General features: G+C 38.5%; 1 protein-coding gene across 1 annotated transcript in view; it reads right to left on the reverse strand.

Annotated features, from left to right (window-relative positions):
• The window catches only part of DGKK (diacylglycerol kinase kappa), a 175,701-nt gene that overhangs the window by 88,289 nt on the left and 72,140 nt on the right, over window positions 1–15,272 (reverse strand). The gene's annotated exons all lie outside the window — the stretch shown is intronic.

The raw sequence follows: 15,272 nt of genomic DNA on the forward strand, positions 1-15,272 counted from the left end.
GGAAATGGCAACTCACTCCAGTATTCTTGCTGGGGAAATCCCATGGACAGATGAGCCTGGTGGGCTCCAGTCCATAGGGCTGAGAAAGAGTTGGACATAACTTAGAGACTAAACACAACACACTTTCTGCTTAGAACTGCTTTTGTAGTATGCCATATGTTTTTGCATGCTTTTTAAAAAAATTTTTCATTTGTCTCAAAGTTGTTTTTATCTTTTGATTTATTCATTGCCCATTGGTTTTTCAGTAGCATGTTGTTTAATCTCCACATCTTTGTGAATTTTCCAGTTTTCTTCATGTAATTAATTTGTAGTTTCATACTATTGTGGTTAGGAAAGATTATTTCAATATTTTCAAATTTATCAAGACTTGTTTGTGGCCTTACATATGACCTATCCTCGCAAATGTTCAATGTGTGCTTGAGAAGAATTTGTATTCTGCTGCTTTTGGATGAAATATTCTGTATGTATCTGATATAACGTATCATTTAAAGCCAGTTTCCTTTGAAATTTGTTTCTAGATGATCTATCCATTAATGATAATGGGATATTAAAATCCCCTGCTCTTAATATACCCTGTACATCCCTCCCTTTCAGTTGGTTAATATTTACTTTATAATTTAGGTGCTTCTATGTTGAGTGCATAAATATTTACAAATACTATATCCTTTTGTTAGGATTGTTTTGGATTATCCCCTTTATCATTATATGATGGCCAGTTTTTGTCTCATTACAGTCACTGTTTTAAAGTCCATTTTGCCTGATATAAGTATAGCTGCCCTTGCCTTCTTTTGCATTAAATTTGCACAAAGTACCCCCTTTCATCCTTATATCTGTGGTGAGTCTCTTGTGGGAAGCATAGAGATAAGCCATGTTTTTCTATCTCTTTATTGGAGAATTTAGACCACTTACTTTGAAAGTAATTACTGATAGGTACATGCTTATTTCTATTTTATTAATTGTTCGCTGGATGTATTTCCTTTGTTCCATTCTTCTTCCCTTGCTTTCTTCCTTTGTGATTTCATAATTTTCTATAGTGGTATGCTTAGATTCCTTTATCTTTATCTTTTGTGTATCTACTATAGGTTTTTGCATTGTGGTTAACATGAGGTTTACACACAAGGACTTAAAATAGTCTAATTTATGTTGATAATGATTTAAGTTTGAGTGCCTTCTAAAGGTCCACATTTTTACTCTCCCTCGACAACTTTTATGTTTTTGTTTCCACAGTTTACTTCTTTCTCTTTGTAGTTATGGTTGTTATTCTTTACTACTTTTGTCTTTTAACCTTCATACTAGTTTTTAAAAAAAATTAATTTACTTTTTATTGAAGGATAATTGCTTTACATAATTTTGCTGTTTTCTGTCAAACCTCAACATGAATCAGCCATAGGTATACATATACCCCTCCCTTTTGAACCTCCCTCCCATCTCCCTCCTCATCCCACCCCTCTAGGTTGTTACAGAGCCCCTGTTTGAGATTTCTGAGCCATACAGAAAATTTCCATTGGCTATCTATTTTACATATGGTAATGTAAGTTTCCACGTTATTCTTCCCATACATCTCACCCTCTCCTCCCCTCTCCCCATGTCCATAAGTCTATTCGCTATGTCTGTTTCTCCACTGTTGCCATGTAAGTAAATTCTTCAGTAGCATATTTCTAGATTCTGTATATATGTATTTAGTTCAGTTCAGTTCAGTTCAGTCACTCAGTCGTGTCCGACTCTTTGCGACCCCATGAATCGCAGCATGACAGGCCTCCCTGTCCATCACCAACTCCCGGAGTTTACTCAAACTCATGTCCATCAAGTAGGTGATGCCATCCAGCCATCTCATCCTCTGTCGTCCCCTTCTCCTCCTGCCCCCAATCCCTCCCAGCATCAGAGTCTTTTCCAATGAGTCAACTCTTCGCATCAGGTGGCCAAAGTATTGGAGTTTCAGCTTTAGCATCAGTCCTTCCAAAGAACACCCAGGACTGATCTCCTTTAGAATGGACTGGTTGGATCTCCTTGCAGTCCAAGGGACTCTCAAGAGTCTTCTCCAACACCACAGTTCAAAAGCATCAATTCTTCAGTGCTCAGCTTTCTTCACAGTCCAACTCTCACATCCATACATGACCACTGGAAAAACCTAGCCTTGACTAGATGGACCTTTCAGAATACGGTATTTATTTTTGTCTTTCTGACTCACTTCACTCTGTATAATAGGTTCTAGGTTCATCCACCTCATTAGAACTGACTCAAATGCATTCCTTTTTATGGCCAAGTAATATTCCATTGTATATATATACCACAATTTCTTTATCCATTCATCTGTCAATGGACATCTAGGTTGCTTCCATATTCTAGCTATTGTAAGTAGTGCTGAAATGAACAATGGGATACATGTGCCTCTTTCAATTTTGGCTTCCTCAGGGTATGTGCCTAGGAGTGGGATTGCTGGGTCATATGGTGGTTTTATTCCTAGTTTTTTAAGGAATCTCCATACCATCTTCCATAGTGGCTATATCAATTTACATTCCCACCAACAGTGCAAGAGTGTTCCCTTTTCTCCACACCCTTTCCAGCATTTATTGTTTGTAGACTTTTTGATGAGGGCCATTCTGACTGGTGTGAGATGATATCTCATTTTAGTTTAGATTTGCATTTCTCTAATAATGAGCAACATTGAGCATCTTTTCACGAAACCTCATACTAGTTTTATAAGTGATCAATGTACAACCTTTACAACATTAGATTATTCTGAATTTTATTGCATATTTACCTTTACCAGTGAACTTTATACTTTCCTGTGTTTTCATGTTAGTGCCCTTTAATTTCAGCTTAATTTCCCTTTAATATTCTTGTAATGCTAGTCTAGTGGTGATGAACTCCTTTAACCTTTGCTTGTCTAGAAAACTCTCTCTTTTTCAATTCAGAAGGACAGCTTTTTCTGGCAGAGTTGGAAGGTTTTTTCTTTCAGCATTTTGAATATATTGTGCAATTCCCTTCTGGCCTGCAAATTTTGTGCTGAAATATCTGCTCATAGTCTTATGGGTGTTACCTTGTACATAACTATTTTCTCTTGCTGTTTTTATGATTCTCTCCTTGTCCTTAACTTTTGACATTTTAATTCCAATGTATATTGGTGTGGTCTATTTGAGTTCCTCTTATTTGGCCCTTTCTGGGCTAAGTGGTCTGGATGGCTGTTTCCTTTCCTGGGTTAGGGAAGTTTTCAGCTATCATTTCTTCAAGTAAGTTTTCTGCCACTTTCTGTCTCTATTCTATTACTATTACCCCTATAATGTGAGTGTTTGTCTGCTTGATGTTGCCCCATACATTATTTGAGCTATCTTCACTTTTTGTCAGTCTTTTTTTCTTTCTGTCACTCTGATTGGATGAGTTCCATTTCTCTGTCTTTAAGTTCTCTAATCTTTTCTATTGTTTCATCTAGTCTGCTGTTGAAACCATCTAGTGTATTTTTCACTTTAATTGTTTTCTTCAGCTCTATGACTTCCATTTGGTACTTTTTTATAATTTTCATCTCTCTGTTGAGGTTCTCACTGTGTTCATCCATTTTTTTCCCTCAGCATGGTAAGCATCTTTATGACTGTTATTTTGAATTCTGGATTAGGTAAATCACTTATCTCTGTTTCATTAAGGACTTTTTCTGAACTTGTTTATGTTATTGTTATTTCATTTAGAACATATTCCTCTGTTTCTTCATTTTCCTTGGCTTTCTGTTTTTTTTTTTTTTTTTTAGCATTATATAAAACAGTTACTTCTACCAGTCTTGGGGAAGTGGCCTCATAGAGGATGAATCTTATTGTTCAACCTTTCCCTAGGTCTTGGTTGTTTCTCAAGCTTTTATGATTTTCCAAGCAGCCTATTTTATTTTTAATTGATCACAATATTTGGGGTGTCCCAACTAGTGAAGAACTAAAGAGCCTCTTGATGAAAGTGAAAGAGGAGAGTGAAAAAGTTGGCTTAAAGCTCAACATTCAGAAAACTAAGATCATGGCATCTAGTCCCATCACTTCATGGCAAATAGATGGGGAAACAGTGGAAACAGTGGCTGACTTTATTTTTGGGGGCTCCAAAATCACTGCAGATGGTGATTGCAGCCATGAAATTAAAAGACACTTACTCCTTGGAAGGAAAGTTATGACCAACCTAGACAGTGTATTAAAAAGCAGAGACATTACTTTGCCGACAAAGTTTGTTTGTTTAAAAAAAATTATTTATTTATTTAGCTGACAAAGTTTTATCTAGTCAAAGCTATGGTTTTTCCAGTAGCCATGTATGGATGTGAGAAAACAAGAAAGCTGAGCACCAAAGAATTAGTGCTTTTGAACTGTAGTGTTGGAGAAGGCTCTGGAGAGTCCCTTGGACTGCAAGGATCTCAAACAAGTCAATCCTAAAGGAAATCAGTCTTAAATATTCATTGGAAGGACTGATGCTGAAGCTGAAACTCCAATACTTTGGCCACTTGATGCGAAATACTGACTCATTGGAAAATATCCTGATGCTGAGAAAGATTGAAAGCAGGAGGATAAGGGGACAACAGAGGATGAGATGGCTGGATGGCATCACCAACTCGATGGACATGAGTTTGAGTAAGCTCTGGGAGTTGGTGATGGACAGGGAGGCCTGGTGTGCTTCAGTCCATGGGGTTGCAAAGAGTTGGACACAACTAAGCCACTGAACTAAACTGAACTGAACCTCAGTGTCCCAAAGGAGAATAGCTCAATAAGTACCTAGATTCAGATTAATTGGTAGCTGGGTCCTCAGGCCATAGGTTTTAGAGTATGCCAATACATATAGTTCTGTGGGATTGAATATGTAAGTCCCACTGGTCACCAGAGTTGGGTGACCTATAAGTGTCACTTGTGTGGCATTTGCAAAAACTGGGGTGCCAGATGAGTATACATGCCCCTTTCCAGTAGATGTCCATGACCTGTTGTAAATCATAGGGAGAGCAGAATTGTGGCATCCACCATCCTCAAAGAGCATCTCAGTAGATTCTTAGATGTGTGTGAAGCCAGAAGCCTGCTCTCCATGCCAAAGTTCCAGGACAAGCAAATAAGCCTCTTTCACAGAAAGACGAGTTGTGTTTCAGCCTACTGTCTGTGTGTGCCCTTCGGGTGGTGGTTGGCCAAAAACTCTCTCTCTGTTACAGTCCCATGGGACCCCAAAATGAAAGCTGGATTTGCCACCAGAGCCAGGCAATCAAGAGTTGTCCCTTGGGCAGAAATCACAAAACACTTGGGCACAAAACATGTGTAACAGCTCCTCTCCAGGAGATACTAGCATTTTGGATCATGTCAAAAAAGAGAGCGTGAAAAAGCACCTGCTTCTAAGGTCTGTGGAAAGGATTAGAGTTGGCTCTTAGATATATGTTTAATTAAAAGTCTATTCCTCAGGCTGCTAGGATGAAGATAAGATAACAGACCTCTTTTGCAGAAAGATTGGGCTCCTCAATCTGTGCTTCTTGCTGTGCCCTGGTGGTGGCAGCTATAAGAACTCTTTCTTCATTTGTTACAATTTGTTGGGACCTCTGAGCAAAAATCCTGCTGGTCATCAGATCCAGGTGATCTAGAGGTGTTCCCTGGGGGGCAGGTGCAAAAATCAGGACACCTGATGAGGGCTGAAGCTTCCTTCCAGGAGATAATGGTAAACTGGAGCAGAGCAGAAGGAAATTACAAAGATGATGTCCACTGGCAGAAGCAAGGCAGAGGAAACCAAAATCTTCTAAGAAGCTCATACTTTCATTTCTTCTTGTTTAGAATGATTGGTTTTAAAGAAGCATATAAAAGGCTACAAAGACTGGATCAGGGTCTCTCAATATCATTGCTACTGATATTTTGGGCCAAATAGTTCTTTGTGCTATACTGTGTATTGCAGGAAGTTTAGCAGAATCTTAGGCCTCTATTCACTAGAAGTATGCAGCACATCCTTTCCCCCTGAGTTGTAACAATAAAAATATCTCTATACAAAGACACTGTAACAATAAAAATATCTCCAGACAAAGACATCAGCCAAAATGGCAGAGTAGAAAGATCCTGAGCTCACCTCCTTTCACTGGGCACACCAAAATACAACTATTTACAGAACAACCATCCATGAGAAATTCTGGAGCTTATCAGAAAAGATCTTCTATCAACACAACTAAAACTATAAAGAAGGAATCACAACATGATGGGTAGGAGGGGTGGAGTTGTGGTATAGTCAATTTTCATACCTCTGGGTGGGCAACCAACAAATAGGAATTACAATTGTAGAAGTTCTCCCCAAGAAGAGAGGGGTCTGAGCCCCATATCAGGCTACCCAGTCTGGGGGTCCTGCCCTGGAAGATGAGCCCCTAGATGTTTGTCTTTGAAGGTCAGCAGGGCTTACTTTCAGGAGTCTCAGAGGGCTGTGGGAAATAGAGACTCTACTCTTAAAGGACACAACAAAATTTCATATGCTCTTGGACCCAGGGTAGAAGCAGTAATTTGAAAGGAGCCTCGGTTAGACCTAACTGATGATCTTGGAGATTCTCCTGGAGAGGCAGGTGGCAAGTGGAGTTCACTCTGGGGACAATGGTTGCAGCCATTTTGGGAAGCTTGCTCTACCATGGGGAAACTGGAGCTAGCAAGCACCATTTTGGAATCATCCCTACATCTTACTAATCTCAGGACCCTTCCCACTCCCACTCAACAGTCCATAGGCATCAGTACCAGAATGCCTCAGGGCAAGCCCTATCCACCAGCACACATGCTACCTTAAGATCTTCTGAACCCACAAACAGCCCCCTACACATGGCCCTGCCCACCAGAGGGCCCAGGGAGTGTCCCCACACGCCAGTGTCTGAAGGTACTAGACCAGGAACCCTAAGAGTCTGGCAGCCAGAGACCTGGGACTGACCTCTACCCACCAGTTGGCAGGCACCAGCTCTAGAATGCCTGGACCCACCCACCAGCAAGACTGCTCTAGCCTCAGGACCAGCCTTACCCATCAGTGGACAGACACCACCCACAAGAGAACTACGGCCTCACAGCCTGCAGACGCACCAGCCATGGGACCACTGGGCCATAGTCCTGCTTTCTAGCAGGCCAATACAAGCTTCAAGACACCCCAGGCCAGTTGTGTCAGAAATTGGCCCTACCCACTGGAGTCCAACACCAGCTGTGGGGCCCTGAAGCCAGACCTCAGGACTCAGTTCTTTCTGCTAGTGGGCCACCACTAGTCAGAGGACCTGGCTTCAACCACAAGTCTGTTGGCAACAGCCCCAGGATCTCTTGGACCCTGGTTCTGACCACCAGTAAGCCAGCACTAGTCCTAGGGCCCCCTGCTGTTTCACAGCCAGCCGCCTAGTGACTTGGTCCTGCAGCACCCACATGAGGCAAAACCTGTCAACCAGCTGGACTGAAGGTCAGCCATGACTACCAGACGACCCATAGTAGTCAGCCCACCACAACAGAAAGACCCATGTAGCCCACATAGGGGGGACCCCTAGAGAATTTAGCTCTGGTGATAAGAGAGGAATGTGTTTCTGGGACACAGAGGATGTCTCTTACAAAAGGCTACTTTTTCAAGGTTGGGAAATGTAACTAACCTACCGTATATATACAAACAACAACTTAGGCAAAATGAGGTGACAGACAAACATGTTCCAAATGAAGGAACAAGACAAAATCCCAGAAGAAAAACTAAGTGAAGTGGAGACAGCCAATCTAACTAAAAAAGAGTTTGGGGTAGTGATCATACAAATAATCAAAGGACTTGGGAGAAGAATGGATGCACAGAGTTGAAAAGTTAGAAGTTTTTAACAAAGAGTTGGAAAATATAAAGAACAACCAAAAACAGATGAAGAATATAATAACTGAAATAAAAGATACACTAGAAGGAATCAACTGTAGACTAAATGATACAGAGGAATGGATCAGCAAGCTGGAATACAGGGTAGCAGAAATCATTGATGCTGAACAGAAAAAGAATGAAAAGAAATAAGAACAGTTTAAGAGATCTCTGAGACAACATCAAGAGCACTAATATTCACATTATAGGGAACCCAGAAGTAGAAGAGAGAAAGGTGCTGAGAACATAATTGAAGAAATAATAGCTGAAAATTTCCCTAACTTGGGAAAGTAAATAGACATTCAAATCCAAGAAGTGCAGAGTGACCCATACAGGATTAAACCAAAGAGGGACACACCAAGATACACTGTAATTAAAATGGAAAAAATGAAAATGAAGTGAAGTGAAAGTCATGTTCAGTCATGTCCGACTTTTTGCGACCCCATGGACTGTAGCCTGCCAGGCTCCTCTCTCCATGGAATTCTCCAGGCAAGAATACAGGAGTGGGCTGCCATTCCCTTCTCCAGGGGATCTTCTCAACCCAGGCATTGAACCTGGGTATCCTGCACTGCAGGCAGATTCTTTACCATCTGAGCCACCATAGAAGCAATAAGGGGAAAAGCAACACATTACACACAAGGGAACTCCCATAAGTCTACCAGTGGACTTTTCAGCAGGCTAGAAGGGAGTGGCATGATATATTTATAGTGATGAAAGGGGAAAACCTATAACCAAGAATAAGCTACCTGGCACGGCTCTCATTTAGATTGATGGAATGGTGAAAAGCTATACATACAAGCAAAAGATAAAAGAGTTCAGCACCACCACACAAGTCGTACAAATGTTAAAGAGACTTCTCTAAGTGAAAAACAGAAGCCCGCAACTAGAAACATGAAAATTACAAAATGAAAAAGCTCGTTGTTAAAAGATAAATATACAGTAAAGGTAGAAAACCAACCACATAGAAAGTAGGAAGGTTAAAAGAAAAAAGGAATAAAATAATCTATATCTGCAATAAATAGTTAAGGATTACACAAGAGTTAAATATAAAATGTGATGTCAAAAGCAGTAAACTGTGAAGGGAGGAGTGTACAAATGTTGGATTGTTAAAATGTATTTGAAATTGAGATCAGTAACTTAAAACAATTAAGTATAGATATAGATATAAACCTCATGGTAACCAAAAATTTAAAATCTATAATAGGTACACACACACAAAAGACAAAACAGAAGAATCCAAACATAACACTAAAGATAGTCATCAAATCATAAGAGAAGAGAGTAAGGGAAGAAGAGAACAAAAAGTACTAAAAATGACCAGAAACAATGAACAAAATGGCAATAAGTACATACCTATCAGTATTTGCTTTCAGTGTAAAAGGACTACGTGCTCCAATCATAAGATATTGAGTGGCTGAATGGATACAAAAACAAGACCTGTATATATCGCCTAAAAGAGACTCGCTTCAGATTTAAAGACAAACACATACTGTAAGTTAGGGGATAGAAAACATTATTCCATGCAAATGGAAAATAAAAGGGGATAGCTATAGTTATATCAGGCAAAAATACTTTAAAGCAAAAGCTATTACAGGAGAGAAAGAAGGATAGTACATAATAATAAAGGGATCATTCCAAGAAGAAGGTATAACAGTTGTAAATATATATGCACCCAACATAGGAGCACCTAAATGCATGAAGTAAATATTAACAGACATAAAGGGAGAAACTGATAGCAACACAATAATAGGAGGGGACTTTAACACCCCACTGCATCAAGGAACAGATCATCCAGAAAGGAAATAAACACTTAAAAGACATATTAGAGAAAGTGGAACATATATGTATATATATTCCATCAAAAAACAGCAGAATACACATATTTTCAAGTGTACAAGGAACTTTCTCCAGGATATATCACATACTATATCACAAAACAAATCTCAGTGAACTTGCATGTGTATATGTGCTTAGTTGCTCAGTCATGTCCAACTCTTTGTGACCCCATGGACTGTAGCCCACGAGGCTCCTCTGTTCATGGGATTCTCCAGGCAAGAATACTGGATTGGGTAGCCATTCCCTTCTCCAGGGGATCTTCCAGACCCAGGGATTGAATTTGGGTCTCCTGCATTGCTGGCTGATTCTTTACTATCTGAGCCACCAGGGAGGCCCCTTGGTAAACTTAAGAAAACCGAAATCATATAAAGCATCTTTTCTTTTCACAATATTATGAAACTGAAACCAACTAAAAGCAAAAAAAAAAAAAAAAAAAAAAGAAAGAAAGAAAGAAAGAAAGAAACCTGTGAAAAAACAGAAACATGTGGAGGCTAAATAATATGTCACTAAACAACCAATAGATCACTGAAGAACTCAAACAGAAATTTTAAAAAAATGTCTGGAGACTGATGAAAATGAAAACACACAATCCAAAATATATGAGACACAATTTTATAGTGATATAAGCTTACCTAATGAAAGAAGAAAAATCTCAAAGAAACTAACCTTACACCTAAAGGAAGTAGAAAGAGAGATCAAACCCCAAAGTTGGTAGAGGAAAATTCATAAAGATTGGAGTAGAAATAAACAAAATGAAGACTAAAATACAATAGAAAAGATCAGTAAAACTACAGGTTAGTTCTTTGAAAAGATAAACAGAATTGATAAACCCTTAGCCAGACTCATCAAGAAAAAAGAGAGATGGCCCAAATTGATAAAATTATAAATGACAATGGAGAAGTTACAACTGATACCATAGAAATGCAAAAGATAATGAGACTCCCACAAATAATTATATACCAATAAAATGGACAATATAGAAGAAATGGACAAATTCCTAGAAATGTACCATCTATCAAGACTGAACCAGGAAGAAATAGAAAATATGAACAGATTAACTACCAATAATTTAATTTAATCAGTAATGAAACAACTTCCAACAAACAGAAGTCCAAGACCAGATAGCTTCACAGGTGAATTCTCAATTCAGTCAGTTCAGTTCAGTCGCTCAGTCATGGTCAACTCTTTGTGACCCCATGGACTGCAGCATGCCAGGCTTCCCTGTCCTTCACCAACTTCCAGAGCTTGCTCAAACTCATGTCCATTGAGTTTGTGATGCCATCCAACCATCTCATCCTCTATCATCCCCTTCTACTCCTGCCTTCAATCTTTCCCAGTATTAGGGTCTTTTCCAATGAGTCAGTTCTTTGCATCAGGTAGCCAAAGTATTGGAGCTTCAGCTTTAGCATCAGTCCTTCTAATGAATATTCAGGACTGATTTCCTTTAGGATTGACTGGTTTGATTTCCTTGCAGTCCAAGGGACTCTCAAGAGTCTTCTCCAACACCACAGTTCAAAAGCATCAATTCTTTGGCACACAGCTTTCTTTAGTCTACATCCATTTGTGATAAAAACTCTCCAGAAAGTGTGTATAGAGGGAACATACCTTAGCATAATAAAGGCCATATATGATAATCCCACAGCTAACATCATATTCAACAGTAGCACAAAGCTGAAAGCACTTCCCCTAAGATCAGGAAAAGACATTCCCACTATTTTTATTCAACATAGTATTGGAATTCCTAGCCATGGCAATCAGACAAGAAAAATAATTATAAGGAATCCATATTAGAAAGGAAGAAGTAAAACTGTCACTATTTGCAGATGACATGATATTATACATAGAAAATCCCAAAGACACCATCCGAAAACAAGAGCTCATCAATAAGTTCGGTAAAGTTGCAGGATACAAAATTAATATATGGAAATCTGTTGAATTTCTATCCACTAACAATGGACCATCAGAAAATTATGGGAAAATCCTATTTACTATAACATTAAAAAGAATCAAAGATGTAAGAATAAACTTATCTAAGGAGGTAAAAAGACCTGTACTTATATACTGATGAAAGACAATACAAACAGATAGAAAGATATACCTTTTTCATGGATTGCAAGAATTAAAATTGTTAAAATTACCATACTACCCAAGGAAATTTACAGGTCTGATGCAATCCCTATCAAAATACCAATGGCATTTTTCCAGAACCAGAACAAATAATTCTAAAAGTTTATATGGGACAAGAGACCCTGAAAACCAAAACATTTTTGAGAAAGAAATACTCCCTAACTTCAGACCTTACACAGAGCAATAGGCAATAGTAATGGCACTAAAACAGATATATAGATCATTGGAACAAAATAAAGAGCCCAGAAATATACCCACACACTTAATGATAAGTTAATCTACAAAAAAAGAAGCAAGAATAGACTATGGAGAAAAGACAGTCTCTTCATTAAGTGGTGCTGAGATAACTGGGCAACTACATGTAAAAGAGTGAAATTAGAACATTTTCTCATACCATATACAAAAGTAAACTCAAAATGGATTTAAGACCTAAATATAATCCGGTCCCATCACTTCATGGGAAATAGATGGGGAAACAGTGGAAACAGTGTCAGACTTTATTTTTCTGGGCTCCAAAATCACTGCAAATGGTGACTCCAGCCATGAAATTAAAACATGCTTACTGTATACCTGTGGCAGATTCATTTTGATATATGGCAAAACCAATACAATGTTGTAAAGTTAAATAAAAAAAAATAAAATAAAAGACACTTACTCCTTGGAAGGAAAGTTATGACCAACCTAGATAGCATATTCAAAAGCAGAGACATTACTTTGCCAACAAAGGTTCGTCTAGTCAAGGCTGTGGTTTTTCCTGTGGTCATGTATGGATGTGAGAGTTGGACTGTGAAGAAGGCTGAGCACCGAAGAATTGATGCTTTTGAACTGTGGTGTTGGAGAAGACTCTTGAGAGTCCCTTGGACTGCAAGGAGATCCAACCAGTCCATTCTGAAGGAGATCAGCCCTGGGATTTCTTTGGAAGGAATGACGCTAAAGCTGAAACTCCAGTACTTTGGCCACCTCATGCAAAGAGTTGACTCATTGGAAAAGACTCTGATGCTGGGAGGGATTGGGGGCAGGAGGAGAAGGGGACGACAGAGGATGAGATGGCTGGATGGCATCACTGACTCGATGGACATGAGTCTGGGTGAACTCCAGGAGTTGGTGATGGACAGGGAGGCCTGGCGTGCTGCGATTCATGTGGTCGCAAAGAGTCAGACATGACTGAGCGACTGAACTGAACTGAACTGAACTGAAACCATAAAACTACTAGAAAGGAATATAGGCAAAACACTCTTTGACATAAATTATAGCAAATTTTTTTTGATCTGTCTCCTAAGGCAGGGAAATAAAATCAAAAATAAATGAATGGGGTCCAGTTAAAATTAAATGCTTTTGCATAGCAAAGGAAACCATCAACAAAATGAAAAGACACCCGACAGAATGGGAGAAACTATTTGCAAATGATATGACCAATAAGGGGTTAATAGCCAAAATATATAAATAGCTCATACAACTCAGTATTTAAAAACAACCAAATTAAAAAATGGAAGGGAGGCTCAAGAGGGAGCCTATATATATTTATGGCTGATGAACGTTTTTGTACAGTAGAAACCAACACAACATTCTAAAGCAATTATCTTCCAATAAAAAAATGGACAGAAGACCTAAATAGACAATTTTTCCAAAGAAGATATACAGAAAACCAACAGGCACATGAAAAGATGCTCAATATCACTAATTATCAGGGGAATGCACATCAAAGCCACTATGAGATATCACATCACACCTGTCAGAATGGTTATCATCAAAAAGACCACAAATGACAAATGTGGGCAAGGATGTGGAGAAAATGGAACCCTAGTATACTGTTGGTGGGAATGTAAACTGGTACAGTCACTATGGAGAACAGTATGGAGGTTCCTCAAAAAACTAAACATAGAGGTACCACACGCATGTTCAGTCGCTTCAGTTGTGTCCAACTCTGTGACCCTATGGACTATAGCTTGCTAGGCTCCTAGGATCCAACAATCCTACTTCTGGCTATATATCTGAAGAAAACATTAATTCAAAAATATACAGAGTGAAGTAAGCCAGAAGGAAAAACACCAATACAGTATACTAACGCATATATATGGAATTTAGAAAGATGGTAACAATAACCCTGTGTACGAGACAGCAAAAGAGACACCGATGTATAGATCAGTCTTATGGACTCTGTGGGAGAGGGAGAGGGTGGGGAGATTTGGGAGAATAGCATTGAAACATGTACAATATCATGTATGAAACGAGTCGCCAGTCCAGGTTCGATGCACGGTACTGGATGCTTGGGGCTGGTGCACTGGGACGACCCAGAGGGAGGGTAGGGGAGGGAGGAGGGAGGAAGGTTCAGGATGGGGAACGCGGGTAAACCTGTGGCGGATTCATTTCGATATTTGGCAAAACTAATACAATATTGTAAAGTTTAAAAATAAAATAAAATTTAAAAAAAAGTTAAAAAAAACAAAAACAAAAAAACAAAAATATACATGCACCTCAATGTTCACAGCAGCATTTTTTGTAACAGTGAAGATATGGAAGCATCCTTACTTAGTGCCCATCAACAGATGAATTGATAAAGAACAATTGTTAGATATATAAAGGTTGGAGAGCTAAAAAGTTCATTTTTTTTTCTGTTATATATAATGGAATAGTACTCTGACATTTAAAAGAATGAAAATCTGCCATTTGCACTGACATGGATGGACCTTGACAGTATTATGCTAAGTGAAATAAGTCAGACAGAGAAAGACAAATACTGTATATTATCTTTTACATACGGAATCTAAAAAATGAACTAGTGAATATAACAAAAAAGAAATAGACTCACAGGTATAGAGAAAAAAACTTGTGTTTACTAGTGAGGAGAAGGAAGAGGGGAGGTGAAGATAGGGGTAGGGGATTAAGGGGTACAAATTACTAATATTATATATGAAATAAATAAGCTATAAGGATATATAGAACAACACAGGGAATATAGACCATATTTTATAATATGCATAAATGGAGTATAAACTTTAAAAATTGTGAATCATCATTTTGTACCCTTGAAATTTATATAATATTATAAAACAACTATACTTCAATAAATAGAAAAATTCCATCAGAATATCATTGGATACAAAAAATTTTCTGGACATTGTCAAATGTGTCCTGGGGGTGGGAGAAAATAACCCCAACTGAGAACCACTGGTTTAAAGGTATGGTAATGTTGTAGTTAAGAACATAGTTTTTTGCACAATTATGTATAAATCAAGACTGTTTTGTTTACTGGCTGCATGACCTTGAGCAAATCACTTCACTTTTCTGAACCTCACTTTCCCCTTCTGTAAATGGGGACAATGAGGGTTGGTTTAGGGTTGTTGTAAGATTAAATGAGGTTGTGTATATAAAATAATATATAGTGGCAGTAATAATGTGCTAATATTATTAACCATTATTAATTAACAAAGATTAAAATTTCCTAGGAAATGGTAAATGAGGAAAGCAGGATGTTTCTTAAGGGTATACTGAGA

This window comes from Bos mutus, chromosome X (genome assembly GCF_027580195.1).
Source record: "Bos mutus isolate GX-2022 chromosome X, NWIPB_WYAK_1.1, whole genome shotgun sequence".
NCBI lineage: Eukaryota > Metazoa > Chordata > Mammalia > Artiodactyla > Bovidae > Bos > Bos mutus.